The following is a 23,298-nucleotide window of genomic DNA, read 5'->3' on the forward strand; positions in this document are numbered from 1 at the left end:
TCCTGCAGCTGCAGGAGACCAACCTCTTAAGACAAATGGAGGGAAAAAAAAAAAGATTGGACATTTGATGTGTGCAAGACTTAAATACCAGAGTACTAATCAGATAGACCCAAATGAAGTACACTTCCTTGGCCCTGAGTGACTTCTAATTCTCCTGGCCCTAATACTACTGCAAACAGTGGCTCAAAATTGGTCCCTTCTGGAGCAAATAAAAAGCAGAAGGGAAGAAAGGGTATTGTTTATTACTTCTTTCCCACACACGTCCCTCCTTCAAACAAAGAAGTATACAGTTACATGGACGATTTAGGGGCAGCAGCTGAGCAGGGATAACTATAAAATTCATGTTTTAATAACAACAACAATAATAAGCACACAACAACATTTATAACCCTAGTTACAGGCCTGAGATATCATATCCATAGCAACTGCAGCAAGTGGTGAATGCCGTATATTTAGAGTTCCCGTGCACCTGCCTAAAATAGCCACCGATAAATTATGCTGATGTTTGTGCCTTTTTGACGGTGTTTTAAAAGGCTGCCGATGCACTCTGCAATCACACCGAGCCTTCGCGGCACGGCACAGCAACGGCAATTTCACTTCCCTACCAAACCTCTACGTTCTCATGTTTGTCTCTGCTTTCGTGTTTCTGAATGTGACAAATTAGTCAAAAAAGACACCTCGAAGGTGAGCGTGGCGGCGCGAGTGAGCGATAGGTGCAGGGGAACAGCTGCCGCTTGCTTCCAGCGTCTGTCGGCTTCCCCGCTCCGGCACCGCGGCTGTCAAAACGTGCCTACCGTTAATGTATTGAATTAATAAACTGTTGCAAGTAATTAGGGCTCTATCCTGCTCCTGTTGCAGACGGTGGCAACGTGATCACGCTGTATATTAATGGTGTGCGCGTAAATAGTTTACAAAGAGTTAATGAATGACTGAGAGGTGTTTGAATACATGGCTAGTCAGTTGTGGAGATTGTTACAGAGTCCAACAGGTCAATCGCGTGCTTGTAACCGTGGCTTTTAAGCATCCACCAGACCATCTGTTGATGTGCTTATTACATTTTATAACGCAAACTCCTGATGTCTGCAACGTGCTTATAACAGCTATTAATCTTGTATCATTAACTCTTTCAAAGCAACAGATATTTTAACTTTAATATGTAATATTAACAGCAAGAATTCCATCAACCTAACTGGGAGAGGGATCAGACTTTCACCCCATGTAATGGGCAGAAAGGATCTGTCCCTACTATATTATATGATTTTTTTCATTGAGCGCTTTGGGTTTGCACCTCTTAAACTTTGGACGTACGTGAATCCTATTGAACGTAAACCGGGCCCACCTGGCTGCCCTCTGGGGTGACGTGATGCCGACCCACAGCAGCGAGAGGGGCATGCTGTAATAATCTCAATAGCTGGAAGAAACTTGCTGCATTTTCCAATTGAATAGTAACATCCATCCCCAGATCTTAAAATGTGTTTATAGGCAATTAAATGTCACAGTTCATTCGTAAGGAGGATAATTATTGCTACTGGGAAGAAAGAAACGCAGGTGCAGATTGGCTCTAGTGACTTTAAGCTCACCCCTTTTACCTGCAGGAGAATTAAAAGGACCATGAATGCTTCTAGGTTTTTTGGGTTTGTTTTTTTTAAACCTCAGGTATACAATCATTTATTTAAAATAGATTTCAAAATAAACTTCTTGTTTCTCTCGGTATTTGCAGTTGACTCCAGGTGGAGCTGGATATGTGGAAATTAAGATTATTTGTTCTAGTTCAGCAGAATATAAATGGAATTCAAAATAAAGTCAATAGTGGGTTAAATTATGGACTGTAACTATTCATTTCTACCAAATCTTTGATAGAGTTCTATACAGAATAAAAAGACTTAAACTTTACATGTGCATGATACGTACAAGAATATGTATTTCTACATTTTCATTTATTCAGGTTTCCATAATTGCTATGACATGCTAGCATCAAAACTCCTTCAAACCTAATGAAATCCAAACTGTCTTACCTTTGCAAGAAGAAAGAAAAATGTTTATTCAAAAAGATTATGGAAAAGCACAGCCTTAAGACTAATAAATTGGATCTCCAGCATAAAAAGAAAAAAAATGTTTCCAAAAACTGTTGAAGAAAAAAAAAAAGAAGACTCCTTGGTTGAAATAGGATTTTTGACTTCCTATAAAGGCCAGGATTGGGCCAGGTGTTTTTTCAAAGAGATCGAATTATCATTAGATTTTAGGGTAAATTAATGTACAACTGTGAATGGCTTCATATACATTTAAATGATATTGAAAATGTTTTAAAGCAGTTGGAACATATTTCCAGGTGGTTTGGGAATGTGTAAATATTAGCACATTCTGAAGGTTGGTTTTAAAAGGCCCTTCATACTCGATAGGTCTTGACATCAATTTTCCCCTAATTTACTCTGTGTGTCTGTGTGTGCGCGCGCCGCGTTAGTGTACTGTATGACCACCACATATTTTAAAATGGATGACTCATATAGGTTCAGTGGCAGCAGAAGGAATATTGGTCTAGAGATGGAGGACGTGGAAAGAAGGTTGTTAATCATAAGCAGCTTGGAAAAGAAATTTCTAAACAGTCTTTTCCAGGACATGCCAAATACAAGAAATTACAGTATTCCTTTGAAAGATGGCTTTCCATCGGCACCTGGGTACTCACTGCCTTTATCCCATTCCTCTACCCTTATTCTTTATACCGCATATGAGCGTTCAGAGTGGGCACGATGCTCTTGCTATGAAGTGAGTAGGTCATTCTCGATACGTTGTTTAGAAAACCACTGCATTTAAAAAAATGGATCGAAGGTTTAGAAGGCTCTTGCTCTGTCTATTAGCGAAATGGGCTTGAACCAGAAATACCAACTTCAAATATTTTCAAACTTGAGGTCGAATCAGAGTAGGGGATATGGATCTAATGGTGGTTTTGTTTAGAACTTTAAAAGAAGTAAAACTGTCTTTTCTTTCTTTTTTTTAATGTGGGGGCTCCAAGATTATTTCTTTTATTGCGGTCTTAGTTTTCTCTTTCTGTACTTCCACTACCTACAAACAACTTGCCAAGAATACATGTGCTATGTGACTAGACTGGTTCCATAATAGAGAAATTACTCAAAAGTGGACTTTGAATCTCAGTTGTTTAAATCCCAGTCAGCAGCTAATTATAACCCCAACAGAGACAAACTGTCTCCTTTACATAATGCTTTTGTTAACTCCTCTGTATTCAACACCACGTGGGTACATTCAAGCTACTGCTTTTTTCTGGATGGACTCCCCTAGCCCTGTCTGTACTTTTATTCTGCCACTGGAGACAGTCACGGCTAAAAGTCAGTCCAAATTGGGAAGATGTAGCATAGCAGCTCTTGAGCAAATCACTTATATGCATATAAGCAATTATATGCATATGCGATATATGCTTATATGCATACCTTTCTTAGTGACTTTGGACCACTATTCCAGCAAGTTAACAAGTATCTGGGATAATTAAGATATTTATCCAAATAATTTGGGCAAACCAACCAAAGCATTTCCCTTAGTATCTCTCCTAGCCACACACTCCCCATTTTCTTCTCTCAGAGCATTTCTGAAACTGGTATTCATGCAAATGAACTGGGGGAACACTGAGAATTTGTCCTTCAGCGTCGTGTGAGCTTCTGGATTTGTTTTGTGCGAGAGAGTTGTCATTTGCCTGGAAGTTCCCATAGTGAATTTATTGGTCTTCTGACGTTCCTGGCGCCAGGTCTGCATTCCCATAAAACAAGCCAGAAGAAACTTTGGAAACAGAACCTTTATAGTATGCACATATTGGGCCATATTCAACTCCAAAGTCAGCAGGTGCAACTCCCATTGATTTCAGTGGGAATTCTGTCTGCTTACGCGGGAGCTGAACTTGGTCCATAGTATCTGGGCATCTTTCCCAAAAACTCTATTCATTGAATGCAGGGAATGAACCAAAGCTTAATACACTTCTCTGCTGTCCCTAGGAAAGGAATCAGTCTGTCTTTTCAAGAGATTGTAGGGAAAAAAATACCTGCTAGTCTTGCAAAGCTGCTTTTGCTGTTGTACCCCACTGTGAATATCTGAAATGTTCTCATGAACTCACACTTCCCCTTGTTTAAAGATTATCTGTCCAAGATCACCTTTTTTTTGAGGCTTAAAAGGAAGAATTCATTTAGTTTCCTTTTTTCCATGGCACAATATTTGTTATGCAATGATTTTTAAACATCATTGAAAAAAACTTCTAATGCAAATAATTTAAGAAAGAATCTCTCCTGAAAAGGAATGTGATTTTGTCTGAAGAAATGCTCTTTCTGCTAAATCATCTTACATAGAAAAATACGCAGTTGCATTAGATAATATTTTACTTAAATCCCCCAGAGGGGAAGGAAAACTCTCAGGTGCATTTTTAAGACCCTCACTCTTTAGGATGTGTCATTGAAACTGAAGAGACGCTTAAGTGCATTCTTAAATAAGGCACTTTTGAATAAGGTCTTACATAACTGTGTCTTCATACCAGAGGATTTGCATTTTGTAGTATTTGCTACAGTAAGTGTAGATAAATTAAAATAGTATTATAATCTCCAGGCAAAATTAAGTGTGGGTTAAGGCATGAGATTCCCATTTGTCAGTGAAATCTGGTGAGAGATTTTTCAGGGGGATGTCCATCATCATAGGGGCAGGATCTTATCAGAGAAAGCCATTCTCAGAAGAGTTTGGCATAGATTAGTTTACATAAATTCAAGATAAACTGCTGAGTGAGATAGGAGGATATCTGGCTACTTTCTCCACCTTCTCGATCCAGAGGAAAATAACTGAGACAAGGCCACGTTGTTACCTGCTCAAGTCAAGTTGTCAAAACGTTCCTCCAATCATTTAGTCGCACCATATTCACTGTCAAATATGCCTTTGAAAAATCCTCTCGTAGGCTTCTAGTTGGCATAAATCTGCCTGTGTCTGTTTATGAAATATTATTTTCACTTTCCAACACACAAAATTGCAGGAATTTTCGTGATGAAGCAGCAGGGGCGGTTCCATCCAAGAGACACGTCCTGGTGAGAAAGCAAGCTGCCTGACAGGGGTGCCGGGGAGATTCGAGCTATTTTCTTCCTTTCTTTCTAGGTGATGGTTTTTCCTTTGCTCCACTCCAGATACTCATAGTAGCACCTATTACTCACAAATCAAACAAAACCATGCCATAATTGTGGGATCTTTTAAATTGTTCTTAATCTAAATTATTGTCTTTTGTAGGTGGACTCCTCAGAGCAGATGTCTGTTGTAACCTATTAACTTTACAGTCTCAAGGATCAAGAACAACTGCATAGAATATGCACCACTGCGTGGTGTGTTGGGGGAAACCATGGCAGAGGACTGATTGCTTTGAGCAGGAGAGAGGATTTCTACAAAGTGCCTTCCTACGAGGAGCCAGACGGCAGGACTGTGTCATTCAGCAGTGCCACTCAGTGCATTGTGCACCTTAAAGATACCATTTACCTAATAAAATATGTTAAAGAGCTATCAACTTCTTAGACAAAGCCAGAAGAGCCATGAACACAATGCCTAGGAAAAAATGTTGTAAGTTTTCTGAGTCAAAAGATGGAGCAGGCAATGCTAGAAGACATGATCCATGAAGGAGCCTTTTTCTCTTCAATTTTTTTTATGCTGGTGGTCCTAAATACCATTCTGCATCAGCTCAAGCCAAAGCTTTTCCTCAGTAGAAATATTTGTGCAGAGCCTGGCATGGGGAGAAAAGTATGTTATAAATCATCTTCTGATTTTAGCAGGTCTGAAGTACCTCAAGAAGAGGCTTTGAAAAGTATCCGTTTTCTGGAGGGTGTCATTGCTCTTGAAGAACAAGAAGAGCGGACCTGTATAGTCACTTTTTTTCTTGGATCCCATGCATTAATCCTGGCATTTAACCATTGAAGCCTCCTGGCTTCCACACGTTCCCATGGAGCACAGCACGAGCCACTCTGGCTGTAGTGGTGATACAGTAGTTTTATCACATGTACTGTAATATTGTCCCTTGTAAAGCGCAACACTCTTGAGTAGGCATAGTAAACTGAAGACAATCAAGATCTTAAAGGGTAATATGTTTTTATGTGTTTAGTAGCTTATGGCGCTATATAACTTCAGAGCCCAAATGCAGCAGCGGCCTCTCCAAATCACGCTATTAATATCGTATAATGAGCAGTGCTGCTACTCTTGAATTCTGGCACACCAGAGGGTGATTTCCAGCACTTCTAGTCCCTACTAGAAACATTATCCTCTCTACTGTGTATGTGCTTGGCTTATGCTGGGCAATGCTGCTTGAGGCTGCAGCAGCGTCATTGTGATTGAAGGAGTTTTCCACACTGACGGTGGTGTAACCAAAGATGGGAATTGGGCCTTTTGCTGCCTAGAGATTACCTAAATTGCAGTAGAAGAGAAGTTTTCAACTGCAGAATAAATTTTGTTTGCTCATAGGACCCCTCCAGGACTTTTTCTCTAAGAACTGGCTCTCCTCCCCACTTTAAGCCCAAGTCAGGACGTGAAGCATCTCCAGTGTTGCACAGTGTGACCTGACACATCCCTGCAGTGTGAGCGAGGCTTTGGGCGTTGTACCCAATCCTCCAGATAGAATCAACATTTTTGACAACTTCTTTCCCTTCTGCCCCAAAGAGAGCACTCCTGGAAGTCAGCTTGTCCGTGTTCATGCAGGGGATAATCAAAAAAGACTGGAACTGTATTCCAGTGTAGCCAACAGCCCTTTCCCCACTGAATGTAGATGTGGATGATGCTCCTCTCGGCTCTGGCATTCAGCATTTCTGCACCCTCTGGATTTTTGTGACGGTCCAGAGAACAGAACATGTCTCCATCTTCCCATATGGTCTCTGAGAATAGCTGGAAATTAAGGTTAAAAACTGCCTTGCCTTTGGGCTTTACTTTCCTCTGCCTTTCTGTAGGAGTCACAGGAGCATCATGCCTAGAGCAGCCTCCTGGCACTACACAAGCCTTATCATCTGATCACGAGTTTGTGTGCCCTGAAATCTTTTCTGAGATTCCCCGTGAAGATGCCTGTAGAAGGACTCACAAAAAAAAACCCCAAACAAAAACCAATCAAAACCCCAAGAAACACCCAAACAACCCCAAAAAACCTGCTGGAGAAGGTTTCCAAGATCACTATTGGAGGGCAGGACCAAGCTCAGCTTGAGTTACTCATGCAGTTTTATAGGGCACTACTGTACTTATGAAAAGCGGGTTTGAAATTACTCTTTTTGGAAGGATGGCTGAGCAAGAAGCAGCATTGCGACTGCAATGCATCCCTTCCTTGCCATCAGTAAGAGGTATGTGAAGAGCAGTGGAAAACACCAGTAGTAGTGTTTGTACAATGCATTGCCACTTCAGAAAATTTGGTTTCTGGTAATAAAATGTCACATATGCAAGGCTAACACAAATTAAGTCTGTGATACACCAAATGTCATCACGTTTTCAAACTGAGAGCATCTTTCTCAGAAAATCTTTTTCATTTTGTGTTCCAATGCCTTAAAACAACTCTCCTGCAGCAAACACATCCCAGCACCTGGGCAATGAGCACAGGACAGAATGGAATAGTAAAGAACAGCTTTTTTCCCCATTAGTGGTATTTTGCTCCTTCCCACAGTAATTGGAATTCAGATAATGTTAATGTAACCATTCTTATGTTAAAATTAATAGTAGACTGCTGGTATTTCAGCTAGACATTAATTGTATAATATTCATACGACAAATGCTATTAGTTTTAGAAATCTTCCAGATAAACTTATATAAATTTGTCACCACAAACCCATGAAAAAAACTTTCATGCATATTGATTAGGGCTTTTCTATAGTAATGCCAGAATCCTGAATAGTCCAACAGTAGCTGCCTGCTTCTAAATAAAAAGGGGAATATCCAGCTGTATCACTCCATTCTTTCAGTCTTTTTTTTCTCTTTTAATTCTAAGCCTGTCGTTTCTCACCAGTATATAACACTGAAGAAATTACATTCCTACCAGGACCTAATTCCACAGAACATGTTGTATAACAGGTTAATATTTTACAGCTATAATCTGAATATTATTTGAATTTGAGTGATTAGAAAAGGAGAAGAAAATACATATAAGTCTTCTGTAGAGATGTAGTGATGGGCTGGCATACACTTTCCAAAAACAGGGGTCTGTAGCGGGAGCTTTCGAGGCTTTTTGGGCCACGGGAAACTCCATGAGCCCAGTTCACCCGTAATGAAACCTCACTGGTAGCAGCGTAACAGCAGTTTTCCAGGGGCCAGACCCCCCCTGTAGCTACAGGGCCTCACATGGGAAGGAAGACAAAGTAATAGCAGACATGCGTCGGGGGAAAGGTGCAGCTTTACGTTACGTACCAGCCCCGTCCCACCAGTCACATCGCAGCCCATCCTTGTCAACCTGTGTCTTCTCTGGCTCCCCAGCTGTGCCATCCACATTCACCATGAATTGTCACCTTAGAGGTCCTCCATGCTTCTCAGATTTTGGTCCTAGAGAGAAATACCCACTGCTTCCTTCATTTACCCTGCACACACCGGTGTACTCTTATTCCCCCCCCTGCTCGTCCCTCTAGCTGGGTTTTCTCCACATCATCCACACCTGCATATTATCTTCATAACCCCCTACCCCTGTTGCAAATAAGAGGAGATCCCCAGCTGGCATAAACTATCAGAGATCCATTGAAGTCACCTGTCTGATGATCTTCCTGGATATTCTATTGTAAAAACTTAATAGCATGTTTTATTGTTATGCTATTTGCATTGGAGTTACAAGCCAGATGTTAGGATCATTATTCTGTTGTTCCTTGAAGATTGTACCAACTATTCTTTTCTTCCAGCCCTCCACTATCTCCTCAGCTCTTCCATGGCTTCCCCAAACAAGTATTTGAAGGGTCAACTTATTTTCAAGGCGAGCATGCAGTTTTAATCCACCCCTCTTCTCCTATAAAAGGATGCACCAGCCTATGAAGTGCAAACTGGTTCAGTAGAAAACACACTTAAGAAAGCTTTTTTAAAAAAAAAAAAAGGAAAGGTGAAACTACTTATTTTAGTAACCGAAATGTTGGATATTAAGGCAAATAAGTACTTAGCAGTGTACAAAATCCCAGAAACTCACAGACCTCAATTCTTTACTCATGACTGTTAGAAAATGACTTTCACAAATGCTCTGCAATGCTTTGTGTAACCTGAGTTTCCCCATTTCCCTTCATTGTATTCCTTTGTGCAATTCAGATTTGTAAATCATTCCAGGAAACTTTTTATTAACTCACAAGAGCCCTCCGAGACAATATCCTGTAGTTTCCACTGGTCTGAGTCAGACCTAATTGTATCAGCTGAGAAACATCCATGACCTTTTTGTGTCATTTTTCTTCTGGTGATCACAGAAAACCAAAGTAACTTCTGGATAAAGTTCTGCTTCACGCTTTTGAAGGAGAAGGTTTTGCCCATTCTTGCAGCCCAGCTGAATTCACACTGAATAATTTCATTATGCCTCTGTAAATTCCCCTTACAGCTTAAAAGGCACTGAGTATTTTTCTTTCATTGATTACAGCTGAGTAGTCTAACGCAGCTGCATTTCAATGGAAGTGAAGTGATTCCTTTATATTATAGCTATTTTGCCAAGAGCATATGGCGTGAGGTGGATAAAAAGGACAATATTGCAGACAGCCACAGCAGTACCTCATCTATCACACTCTGAACCTCCCGTAGCACAATTTTTATGTCTCCCCATCACTGGCCGGCTCCTCCTTGCTGGGATGTCCAGCGGCAGGAGCACTCGCAGTGTCCCCCAAGCAGCTCAGCCATCAGATCTTCTGCTTCATTTCCACCCCAGCTCAGCAGAACCCATTTCTTCTCCCAGAACAAGAAATGCCTCTACGTTATGGCTGCAGGGGAAACGTTAATGAGGGTGGCTGTGTTTTCCCATCCTCTCTTACGCGGTGTTACAACCAAGCAGCCAAGGTACCCCATGGCGGAGCTGCTGTTGATTTCGGAAGGCACTGGTGGCACAGGGATGCGGGGACTTCTGTCCCACCAGAGCCACAGGCTATCAGATAAATTTTCGCTGTCAATATGGCCTGGGCAAGGAACTACAGGCACAGTGGGCTCATGTTTTATTTCTGGCAACCCCTACTGGAGAACATTCACTAATGCATCCAAAACCTTCTCCTGACAAACATGCTGCTTCCCAAGAAAGACAGAAACTCATCCTCTTTTGTTTTCATCCGTTTTCACAGTGTACTTCTGTTGAGCTGACTGACATTTGAATAAGCCCCAGGAGAATTATACCTAAGACGTTTCTACTAAATATTGCCGTTGTAGTAGGAGGGTGCAAATGCAAGGGAGGCATTTGGAAGAGACTTGTAAACAGTTGCCTTGGTACTACCTAATTAGAGTGTTACATTGTCTGGTGGGATCCACTCCCAGGAATGTGCATAGCCTGGATTAACTTTTCCAGAGCCAGGGTGGTAGACTGTAAGCAGTCAAGATCAGGAAATCATTTGTAAAAGGAGTTGGGTCGCTTTTGAATCTCTTTTCCTGGAGGCTTTTTTACTGGTGAGCAGAAAAGTAGTTGTTTAGCCTGATACTACGGCAGCTGTGCCTGCATAATTGAGAGGTCCAGGTTCTTAATAAGAAAAGTTGTCATTTATCCTCTGTCTGTGGGGCTGCTTAAGTGGAAAGCAGCGTGGTCCAAGGAACCATCTCTGCGGGAGGATTTCAAAGTCGTGGGTTTTACTTCTAAGCTTACTTTTGACCTGTTTGGCAACCTTGGCTAATACACTTCTTCTGCCCTTGTTCATACTCTCTAAATTTTATTTTCCTGGTCCTGGGGCTCTACAGGTGTACTTATCTGTACAGGAGCCAAGGAACACCGAGGCGCTGCTGCAGCTCAGGGTAATACAAGCACATGGTAACACGTCTGAGGGGATTTCAGGACCATATCATCTGGGTACCATTTGAAGAATCCTTCTCTCAACACTGCCATAAATTCTTCCGTAGGCGTTCCTACGATCAAAATAAGCTTGTGCTTTTCGGCTCTTTTTTCTGTTCTTTTATTCACCTAATCTATCACCCTTGCTTATGTCAGCACCAGTTATTCCCCCAGATTCTCCTACACATGGCTATGGAAGAGCCACCAGGTGAGTATGTTCTGAGCTGCATCCTTCTTCAGTACTAGTCAATGGCTTGGTACTTGAACACAAAAATCATGTGCTCACCAGCTATGCTATCAGGGAATAAGGTAGTGTTTCATCCCTGAATACTCTAAGGGAAAAAGGATCTTGATTTTCTCCGCAGTCAGAATTCCCAGGAACTTTCTGGAAGTCTTTCCTAGGGGAAAGACTGCTGAGAACAAAAATGCCTGTACTTGAGGCTGGATAGAAGATGTTGTGCATGTAGGAGATAGCCTGGAAAAGGAAAGGAAGTGTTCTCATCCCTCAACAGAGAATCAACAACACTAGGTGATCTTTCCTGTGCAAAGGATAAGACCCAACTTAGGATATATGAGAGATCTCATTAACACAGTCTAGCCATTTATTGCACATACTAATTACTTACTTAATGGTATTGCTGTTTGATTATTTAATGGCTTTAGCATCCCTTTTGATCATTCTTTTGTACACACTTAAGTGTAACAATTTCCAATTAATTAAATGGCTTTGGATTTCATATTACTATTTTAATCAAAAAAGAAGAGAGGTTAAAGATGAAAAAATTGTGGGATTCCTGAGATTTTTTTTAAGTCTGTTTGCTCAGTTACAGAGGAGAAGTATTTCCAGGTTCTGAATTCTGAATGTACAGAGGGAAAAGTGCTGGGAACCAGCTCAGCCCACAAAACCGAGAGCAATGTTTCTATGGGGCTTCTGATAACAATCTTTATGAAAAATTCTAGATGATGTAATTTCAGCAACTTTCCCTACCACGATTTTTTTTCCTCTATAATGCCAGCTGAATTGTTGCTCAATGTATTTAAACTGATTTAAAAATTTAAGAACTACCCAAAAAAATCAAAATGCACACTAAATGTCATGCAAACGTGACACCACAGATCTGACTGTGAGCTCATCTAGCATAATGTCCATTGGAAATTTAATCAATTCCACAATAAATTCTTCTTTTATTAATGAGTAGCTGACTGGATTTGGTTTCTGTGAATTGACATGTGTGAGTCCACCTGCCAGTTTTTGTGGCTTTAACCATCATATTTTAAAAGGTTTTTCCTCTCGCTCTTTTTACATCATTATGAAAAAAAACCCACATGAAGAACAAAGGGAAACTACCTAAGTGACCACACAGTGGAAACACTGAAACCAAATACCCTGTCCGCAAAGTGATATCGAATGAACCAAGTAAGCAACCTGCAAAGAAAGAGAGATAAAACCATTCTTCTTATCTTTCAATTTTCATAATCTTCGACCACAGCAAAAATCAGGCAGAAAGGCAATTTTAAGAAGCTTTTAAAAAAATGTGACAGGATTCTGGTGGAGCCGCTCCTGGTTCATCCCAGCGAGAGCCGAGTCAGGCTTGGCCAGGTCAGGCTGCGTCCCTCGTCCCCTGGAGCCTGAGATGGCAAAATTCGGGTTGTTTGCTTGCTCGGTCTGAAACGATTCCTTTATATTGGTGTTGAGTGAGTCACTAGCCAGGAACTGCATATCATGCGGACCATATGCAGGGAGCTGCAAAGATCTGACTCAGAGATGTAAATCTGTGTCGTGGTGAGGCACCGGGGGGTTTAGCGACACTTTATTCTTTCTGCCTTTTTTGCTGTTGTGGGGGAGGCAAAAAAACCCCTTTTGTCATTTTAGGAACGTTTACATTGGGAGAAATCAATTTCTTCTTTGTGGTTGCGATCAGAGGTGCGTGGAAAACGCGCCGGAGCTCGGATGCTCCCCGGGTCAATCGCCTACAGGAAAATCCCCAGAGGTCTCCGGCGCTGCGCTGAGCGGCAGCGAGATGATACGTGAATCCAATCGCTCGCATTCCTCTCGCCGGGACCACCCACATCCAACGGGAGCCGTAGAGGCATGGAAATCATTTTGCTTGCGTGTGTGTGTGTGTCTGAGCATGTAACCTCACAGCTACGAGAGCCGGGCTCAATTTTGGGGCACTAAAAGCTAAGGCCAAGCCACCCACCCGTGGCTGGTCCTTGGCCGGTCGGGGATGGCTCGGGGGGCTGCCGAGAGGCCCCCGGTGCTGCCCAGCTCCCGTGGGGTGCCAGGGGGTTGGTGGTGGGAACCACCTGGGTGGCTTTGCCCAGCTCCTTGCCCTAGGGCTGCCCTCGGTGCCCAGCACCCATGGGTCTCCCTCCAGGTCCCGATCCCACCCGGGCGAGACTCCACTCCGGTTTTTAGGGCTCCGCATATTTTGCTCATGACATATGGACTGTCTGGGGGTTCACGCCAAGAGGTGGGGTGGACTTTGCTTCGGGAAACCTGGATCCTCATTGAAAAACCCTCATTCATCCAGAGCAAAGAGAGGAAAAAAAACCCCAGCTGCAATGCCTGCAGGCAGGCTCTGCTCCGCTATAAATAGACGCTGTTTATTTTACACCGATTTACTGCACTGTACCACCAAATCGCGAAGCAGATTTCTCCGGGTGCGAGCTATCTCAGCATTGGCTACCTGTGCTGATGCCAGCGGGTTCCGTTTGGTTCCTTTGTTTTGCTTTGATATGTGGAATTATTGTCTGATAAAATCTTCCAAGCTGGGATGCTGAGGGAGGAGGAAATGAAAGGCGTAGGGTGTTAATGGGGATCACTCAGAAAGAGTGGCTTCTTCACATTTTTTGGCGTTGTAAAGTCTTGAAACAAGACCACAGGTGGGCATCCTCTTGACAAAGTCTTCCTTAGCATGAGCAAAATTTTGTTCAGTGCCTTTCCCGTACAAAATTGCCTTTGTGGTCAGACAGAGAAGCTGGCGCAGGCTTCAGCTGGACAGAAGAAACCTAAACTAAAGAATTAGTTGGCCTTTTAAATTTAAACAATTAAAATCGGACTTAGGGAGCAAAGAAATTCTACAAGAAAACAGCATTTCTAATGCCTTTTGTCTCACTTCTGAGGGCTGACAGGGCTGCTTGAGGCCCCCTTATGTTGCTTAAGGTTGGGTCCTTGGTATTGCAACTGCTACAAAAACCTGTGCAAGAGCTGCTTGAGGCTGGACCATTGCATCACGCCAGTAAACTGCAGATGGATTTTGCATAACTCTCCAGTTTTAATTCTGTTGTTACGGCACGCTCTGGATGTCTGCAATGACTCCTCCGAGGAGTGCATGCTCAGAAGCTTTCCAGAGGCTGGAGCAGACAGAAGATCTTAATCTCGGTGGTGCTTTTCCTGCTGGAACAGAAGGGGTTGTGCTCTGGGGCTGTGCAGAAACTCACTCGGGGCCTGCTGTAAGCTTGGAGAATTCCAGGACTGTCCTAATTGTGTTTCTGCCTCTCCCTAACCCTCAAAAGATGAGCAGACCCTAATGGCGTTGAATGCAGGCTGCACATCTGTCTTCCCTGCCAAGGAAGCCCGTTAACGGGGAATACACTCAAGTGGCCACATCTTTCCAGAAATCATGACAAGGAGGCATTAGTGCAAGGCTGAAAATCAGATGGTGTCTGCCGTGTCCGGAGGGATGCACAAGAGCGGGTACTGCAGCCACACCACGCGCAGGGCAAGAGGAGCTTGCGGTGCCCGTGCGCCTCCTTTCCTCCCATCTCCTGCTGCCGGTCCTGCTAGGGAAACTCGGATTTCATTTTGCCAGTCTTGAGAAAAGCAACTCGAGGCTGGGGGTGCTTCCTGGCAGACAGGGCGCAGTACGGGTTGGGTAAGGCAGAAACGATGCGCAATGGCAGAAAGAAAGAGGATGGGGGGAAGAGCAGGAGCTACAGGTCTGGGCACAGTCATGCCTTTGGTAGGAATTTTGCAAGTCCCTGTCTGCATAGTGGTGTTGTTGATTTTGCCATCTTTGATCAAGGTAAACAGGACTTGTGTGCACAATGAAAACAAACAAGCCAGGCTGGAAAATATCATGAGTCAATAAGGCTCTTTCGGTGCCTCCACCTTTCTTAACCCGGAGTCAGCAAATGCTTAAGTGCTTGGCAAATCAAGGGAAGAGCCCAGGACTCAAAGCCTGGGGCAGCCCAACCTCCACGCTGGGCTCCAGCCACCTTCTCCTGGTTAATTAAAAGACCATCAATGAAATGTTTAAATACTGGGCAATCAGCGTCGTGTTATGAATAATTGTACTGACACTACTGGAAAGCAGGTTCCCTCTGCATCTGAGACTTACACTGAGTTTGCAAAGGATCCTCCTAAATTAAATTTGTGCATCAGCAATAAACTATTTTTCACTTGCTGCAGAGTAGCAGCTCACTCCCTGTAACTCCTTCTCACTTCTTTCATATAGATACCATCAGCCAGAACTTACACTTTGTTACAGCGCAGATCTTTTCTTTCATCTGGAGCCATTTCTTGGGATGATGCAAAGTTTGATTGTTTCTTAAAGTTTTCTGCATTAGGCTGATGGAAAAAAAATTGGAAGATTAAAAACCATTCTCTCTTTTTGTATTTTACTTTGGCTGGATCACTTCCTACATTATTTTTATGACGAAGCACTCACACTTTTTGACATCAAGACAAATGCTGGCAACTTCCCAGGAGCCCGGGAAGTGCAGTGCATGTTAAAAGCAGCTCTGGCTGTCTTCTGGTGTGAATGGAAGTTAGTTGGTTTGGAAAGAATTTTTCCTGAGCACCAACTCTGTGCCCTCTAACATGCTCTCTCAACTCTGCCTCTCAAAACATCACTCACCTCTACAGCTTGGGATGCTCAGAAAATTAAAGGTATCATATTAACACAAAGCAGACCAGTTGCACAGCACTTGGGTGCTTTAAATTTAGTTCTTGCGATCTTTATTCCCTTCTCAAAATGTGCTCACCCTCTCCCTGGTTAAGCCAGAAGGGCCTGGCATCTCTGAGCAGCATTAAATTGCTCTTAAAGCCCCTTTTTTTACCTTTTTTTTTGTAGCTCTGAGGACAGTAATATCTATAGGTGAAATATCTATTTTATCTATAGGTGAAAACTGTGGTGCTCTTCCCCACTCACTGGAGAGGCAACAGTGACTTCTTGATCCTGCTGAACCTGCGCGGCACCGTGGGCGATGGTCCAGGGGACCCAGGACGGAAACTCCCGACACAGAACAGTTGCCCCCTCGTGAGCGCCCAGAGCATGTGGGACACGGCTTTGCCCGGCATCGTCCTTCCCCGTGGGGATCCCGTGTCCCAGCTTTTCAAAAAGCGGAGCCGAACACCACTGGGAGCAGCTTGTCCTTTCCAGCTGGTCTTCGTGACTCTCTCTGACCTCTTAATTTGCACGTATTTTCTCTCTCTCCTTGTAAGCATGGTTATTTTGCCCTTACAGACCATGGATCAGCAACATACCATCTGCCCCAGTCATGGCTGATCAGCCCTATTCCTTAACAGGCTTTTTTAAATGCCCCGATACCACAATGATGGCCTCTCTAGAGAGAGGGCAAAACTTGCGCCTCCCGCATGGCAATATGGGATTATTACAATGAAGATTCAAGATGCTAGGAGGAAAAAGACATTGGAGACTACCCCAAGAAACGTGGGTGGGTGTCACCTCACAGACTGCTCCCCTCCCCACGACACCCCACAGGCACTTAAATTATTTCGCTCATAGGGAGATGCTGGCATCTAAATGGCTTAATGGCAATTTTTTTTTTTTTAATTACTTCAAAGTAATCATGAGGATTGGATATTTGGGAACCCAGAAAGAGAATTCAGCCCCTGCATATATTTTAAATTATATGCTTTGTTAAATAAATGAACACAAGGCACTGAACGATTTCTCATTTCTGGGTGGTTTTGAATAGACAATAAAAAAACCCCAAGATATTAGATAACATTTTATTGCAGAATATAAATTAATCTCTGTTTAGCTAAGCAAAGAATATATCACTCAAAAATTAAATGCTGGACTCCTAAAAAGTAATAAAATTATTAAATAACATAACTAATAATAAGAATGTCCCACGGAATTATCTCTGTTTCCATCATATGTAGCTCTCAGAAGCACTTTTGATTATTCATTTTATTCTCTTGTTTGAAAAAAAAAACCAGAATTTTATTTCGTTATTTCCATATTAAAAAACCTTGCCCACATATGAAATTAAACTTTTTTTATTGCTGAAATTAGGTAACACTTATTTCTACCCCAAAAGTATCATAGGTAAAAGTATGAAAACTCTAATGGAAAGAGAATGGTAGAACTGGTCTTCTATTTGCAATATTTGATTTATTCTTCAGAACAGTTTTGCCATTTTCAATAGAAATATTTACCCGTCCATTTCATGAAGAGCCATTAATTGTAACTAGTTCCTCAGCAACTATTTTAACCTTTTCTTTTTAAAATTGGATTATTTTTAAGCACAGATTTAATGTAAAACTTATCTAGACCACCATCGCTATAATTAAACCGCTTTACAAATGATACACCAGTCAATTGACCAGAGAACAGTACAGATAATTCTTTTTTTTCAGACTAACAGAATATTTTGGTGTTTTCTTTCTTTCCTCTAGAAAAAGAATGGATTTTCCAATTTAGGATTTTTAAGGGAATAGCCAGTAAGTGGAATTAAACATATTAAATTTTCCAATAGACTTCTGCAGGGGATTTGTAAAAAACGGTCCCATACCTAAACTGTTCACAAAGTACATTTTCCATTGAGTGTAACAGGAATTTATCTGAAAATGGCTTTGCTTTGAGATAGATCTGATTTCCACCCCAGTACTACAAGAGTAAATCAAGTGTAACCCTGCTGCACGCAGTGCGGTTGTATTTGTGTGAACTCTCTGGGAGGAAAGCTGGAGGGTGAGGGCTTTAGACGCACAGCCGTTTCTTAACAGGAATCCAACTCGTAAAACTGAGTTTCTCTGACAATCTTTAACTCCCTTGAACTTGTACCCCCCTTTTTCTTTCTAAAGCCCAGAGCTTCCCTCTATGTTCAGCCTCCAAATTTCCAACCAGCGCCCACTCCTGATGCGTTTTCACCCTCCGCAATGGTGGTGGGGACGTCGCTTTCGTTTACCTTGGTGTCGCGTGGGCTGTTGGGGGTGGGAGGGTGGGGGCTGTGGGCTAAACGCAGTTTAAACCTCCGTTTTGGGAACTTGTTCAGATTTCAGTATGTGTAAAATACTTTCCTGGTGTTGGATTTCTAGTTCATATTCTGCACCCTGGTTTTAATTTGCAAGAAAAGATGTCCCAGTTACTTGCTTTTAAAGGTATCCAGTGCCAGTCAATTCAGTGACAGAGAGCAGTTTTTAAGAAGAACAAATGCTGGCCCTCTGTATCCATCACATGGGTAACCAGGGCCATGATAAAAAAATCTGAGTTATTATGAACATGTGTTACAAGGAGTAACCAAAATACCCGTCGTTAAAGCGCAGTCGTGGCTCTCGTGGCGGCGGGGGTCTGCCCTACCCCCAGAGAAGTGAATCCCATGACAAAGCATGTGCCTGTGCCACTTCAAAAAATAGAGGAAGATTTGGTAGACTTAGTTTGTACAGATTTATTAGCATACTTTTTTTAATTGCATAAATTGAGTTGGACATGTAAGGGAGGAGTCTTAAAAACTTCGCTTCTGATACCTGTGCACAGCCCTTACATGGCATTGACAGCCACCATTAGGATAATTAGAATAATGTCTGGAAAAGCCAGCTATGAAATGTGACGCCAGTGTCCCAGAAGCTGTACAGACTCAGAGCCAAAACGATAATCCTTGAATTCCCCAACCTAAATAAATCACAGTGGTTTTCAGGAACTGTTTGCAGGATTGGTAAGATTTCCTTGAAGTATTATATTGATTTTAAATTTTTTGATGGCAAATTAAAACAAAATCATACCTTTCTGTACAATCAGTCAATATTTTCCCATCACAGTTTTGTTATATATATTACATATATTTATTATATATTATATTTATTATATTATATTAATTATATATTATATAGTTGCATATATTATTTAGGCTTGCATCAAACTGGGAAAAATGAATACTAACATTCTGCATTACAGGCACTTTTAATCATATAAAAAAAACAAATACAAGTGTAAAACTAATGTTTTTTAATTCACTTTTTTTTTGCAAGTGAATTAGTAACTTTTCAATCTGATATGCATTTTTCCCATTGACTCCTGTGTTGCAGCCATGACCAGGGTCAGAAACAATAAAACTCAATGAGAAAGGACAATTCCCAGAGCTTTCTCAGCCAATATTATCTGCCTCAGAGGTTGGGATCATTCAAATAAAGATCAACACGCTATCAGAACTTTCAGTTCTTTATCCAAACAGCTGAGTCTTTTCCAGCTGGACCATCACAGCTCAATAATCATATAGAGTTATATCAGTGATGCTCATTCATATTTCACAGGCTATAATAAACACAGCAAAAATTAGATGAGGTTCCATTTGAGGTTAAATGTTTCCATGAGATAATAATTTCTGTTTATAACAAGAAAAAAAAAAAAAAAAAGACCACTGGTCTATTTTTAAAACCTAATTTAGACCTGGTATCCAAAATATCAGTTCACAACAGACCATGAATGAGACAGAATTATGCTCTCTTCTTCATAGTTTTAAATGTAAATGAGGGCGTTGGGAATCCTGCCGTGCAGAGGCTGAGCAGGAGGGAGCCGCAAGCCTTTGTCTTGCCCACATTGCAGGTGGTTTTCATTGTATCATCCCCAACAATTCTCACAATAACAGCTTTTCCTGCCCTGTCCAGGGCAGAGCCTTTACATCCTTGTGCCACGTTCGGGTTTCTCCCTAAAACTTGCAATCGTCCCAAGGAAAAGGCACCGCATGCCTTTCCCCTCCCTCGCAGCCGCTTAGGGGTTTCGTGGTCCAGCCCCGGGGAGCTCCTGCCAGCGCAACGGCGAGGGTGGGATGTTGCCAGCTGGACGTCACCGTTGCCCACGAGCACGATCGGGCAGCACGGAAAGAAAAACAGGGGGAAGCGATAACGCAAAGCTCACGTTGGGAGGGATGCAGCCTCCGCTGCCAGGGAGCTCACCCGGGGCTGCGGGCACGTGGGAACAGAGAACATCTGCTGAGTGAAGACTCAAAACCCAGGACTGTGTAGTGCGACAGTAAATTTTGCTATTTGTCAGTGGGAACCTTCAAATAAGCACTTAGAACATATCCCCATCGATTACACCAAAACGTGGCTATTCGGAGCTGTTGGTAAGCAGGAACCTAATAGGGAGAGCAATGCTGCTGTCTAGCTAAAGGAAAGCAGGACGAGAGAGTTATCATTAATTGTACCTTATCAGTGTGTTCAAGGCTCAGCTGAAGTTTGAGCTGCCGTGTGCTGGGTGATGAGCAAATACACCAGCAAAACGCGATCCCTTGCTGCAAAGAGCTTCCCAGTCAGATGAAAGGGTGAGAGGTAAATGCATTAGTCTTGTTTTGCAGTTTGGAAACAGCAGCAGCAGAACATTTGCAGGTGATTTTCCCCAAGGTCCTACTAAAAGTCCAAGATAAAGGTTGAGCAGACCTCTGAGGCTGTGTTCAGCACGGTAATCACCCGGCTCTTCTCCCTACATCGAGCTTGCGGCTGCGTTTCCTGCCCTCTCCTTGACTTCAGTAGATTTTTAGGGCACACAGAGAGTAAAACTTCCATAATTACAGGCACTGATGTGTTAAAGAGCACTCCAAATGCTTTTCTCTGGTTTTGCATCGGAGCAAGAAAGGATAGTTTATTTTTCCCTAAATCATGTGGTTATTCGGAGTTTAGGTATTCCTGCCTACGGAGCTGTACGTTCTGTTTTTATGCCACGTTGTTTGTAAGCCATAGGCTGCAGTCTCTTTTCAATGAGAAAACAATAAAACAACTTGCTTTTGTTTCTTTTCAGACACAGAACATTATACTAACTAAAAAGTGCCTTTTAGAAACATAGCTTTGCTTGTGGAAGAGGGCTATTAACACGTTACCTCGTCCTCCAACAACTATAATTCATTGTGCCATTAAGGTGGTGTCACAGGCTGATAGCAAAATAAATAGCTATGAGAAAATGTTCACTACATTATTTTGCAACTTGAGTTTATTAAAAGTGTGTCCTTTAGCCTGTCTGCCTTAGAAAATTTAGGCAAGGCAACAGGGGCTGATCCTGCTCTTCCTGGGGTGGACAGAAAGATGTCCTGGGCAACCCAGCAGGTCCCAGCACGACGAGAGGGAGATCTGCTGCTGCCAACCCTCCTGCGGGACAGAGCCTGGGCCATGGCAGCACCCCTTTGCTGCTCTGCAGACGGCTCAGGCACGAGGCTTAAATTCATGCTCTTCAGGAAAAACCTACATTAGTGCAGACTGAAACCACCTTTCCATCGCGAGAGTGAAGAAATCTCAATTACCTCCAGCAAAGGGTTATTGCTGCAAAAACCCTGCAAAATACTCCAGCGAAGGGTCTCGGAGGGGAAGGTGCGGAGGAGGCACCATCCCTCAAGCCGTCGCTCTCAGGCACGTGTGTTTTTGCCGATTGCTTTTCGGAAAACCACAGAGCTGGTTATCGAGTGTTCACATGAAAATCTCCAATTCTAGAAGTTGTGTTGTCGTAGAGCCAGATAAGCTCAGAAACATGAAGCCAAGGTTTCAAAATCAGACAGCCAGTAAGTGCTTTTTGAGAGTTCGCAATCTGGAAGCCCTGTCTCGATGACAAAACGATGAAGCTCCTTTCCACTGAGGAGGATCGGAAGCAAAAGGCTTGTGCTTAGCCAAGGGCATGTGGCGTGTGAGCTGAGGGGTAACTCGGGATTTTTCAGCCTGTAGGTAGCACTACCAAGAAAATTAATAAAATTAATACCCCCTGCAGTGTGTTTTCATTCCTTCTTCCAGTGAGATGTAGCTAAAAGAGACCATCTTATGTCAAAATCTGAAAAAAATCAGGAACCACGGGAGTTGAGGCTTCCTTCCAGAAAGATAAAGCCCGTTTGGCAGAGTGAAGGTTTCCAGGCAAGACGTAGCTGCCCATTCAAACAGGCAGTGAGCTGAGGGAGGCAGGGAGGGATTTTGGACGTCTAAGCAGTGTTTAATTCTCATTAGATGTGGCTTCATTTTAAAGCAGACAGATAACTGGGAAAGTGACGCACAGCCCAGTTTGGGACTGGAGATACCCCATATGTTTTGCACAGTACCCTCATGCTAACTGTACTCGCTGAGGGCTAGCTCAGCCCCCCAAAATCCCTCTCCTCCAAAAAAAACCCCCATACACAAGCCCTTTCCCACAGCCAGCCCATCTCACCTCCCCGGCACCCATCCGTGCCTGCCGGGGGCCAGATCCTGGGCTCCAGGGTGGGTTCCCACCAGGCCTGGCAGAATGGAAATCTCCCACGGGCAGATTTTACACTTCCAGGTGAAAAGGCTCCACGAGGTGGGGAACAGAAAAATCCTCGGCAGTTTCCTCAGCTTAATGACTTTTAAATTGGATGGCATTGATTACTTTAGTGATGAAGTGTACTTGGAATACGGAGACAACACAAAAGCATGAATGAAGATTAACTCTTTTTTCCAACCCTAGAAAATGTTAAAAAAGAGTTACCAGAGTATTTGAAAATATTTTTAATAGTTTGGAACAACTAAATTTAGCTAAGCTGCAGATAGGCCTCTCTTTATTACAGCTAGAGTTACTATGGCAACATGCTACAATTATTTATCGCCATGACGATCCACTGTAGATTTTTAAAATGCATTATCTATTTTTGTTTGCATTGTCATTCCTGCCAGGGGAGGGAAGACACCAATTTGGTGCACTGTGAAATGGTCAACATTTCATCCAGGCGATCGCGGGGTGGAGGCTGGGGGAGATTTTAAAATGAGCAGCAGTAAAAACCAAGGAACAACCACTCTCAGGATTATATTTTTTTCTTTTTTAATCTAAAATAGGTTACTGTTTCTAACCGGCAAGCAAATAGGAGCTTGTTCTTTGCTGGTCTTCCTCCTGACTGCTCTTTGATAATCTGAGATACCAGAAACAAATGTGAATGAATGAAGTTCTGCGACACCCCTGAACTGTTACTATCTCTGCCATGGAGAAAGGGAAACGCGAACAAGCTATATTAGGCAACTTCTCTAAGGTTACATCACCAGGCAGTGATAAGGACGCGATTAGGACCTGCTTCCTTGGCCACATTCTCCGGTGTGGCGGCAACATCGTGATTCCAGTGCCGCTGTCACAAGTGCTCTGTGTCTTTATTATATATACCAGGTC

At 42.7% G+C, this 23,298-nt stretch overlaps 1 long non-coding RNA gene across 5 annotated transcripts in view; it reads left to right on the forward strand.

Annotated features, from left to right (window-relative positions):
* Window positions 1-23,298, forward strand: part of LOC142411798 (uncharacterized) — a 51,458-nt gene that overhangs the window by 5,363 nt on the left and 22,797 nt on the right. For 3 of the 5 annotated variants that reach the window (XR_012776289.1, XR_012776292.1, XR_012776288.1), the window contains exon 2: window positions 16,090-16,227. The exons of 1 other annotated variant lie outside the window; for it this stretch is intronic. This is a non-coding gene — a long non-coding RNA (uncharacterized LOC142411798). Of the gene's footprint in view, window positions 1-12,635; window positions 15,858-16,089; window positions 16,228-23,298 lie in introns of those variants that run through there. One more of the 5 variants, XR_012776291.1, reaches the window with a different exon arrangement.

Source organism: Mycteria americana, chromosome 6, assembly GCF_035582795.1.
Source record: "Mycteria americana isolate JAX WOST 10 ecotype Jacksonville Zoo and Gardens chromosome 6, USCA_MyAme_1.0, whole genome shotgun sequence".
In the NCBI taxonomy this organism is placed as follows: domain Eukaryota; kingdom Metazoa; phylum Chordata; class Aves; order Ciconiiformes; family Ciconiidae; genus Mycteria; species Mycteria americana.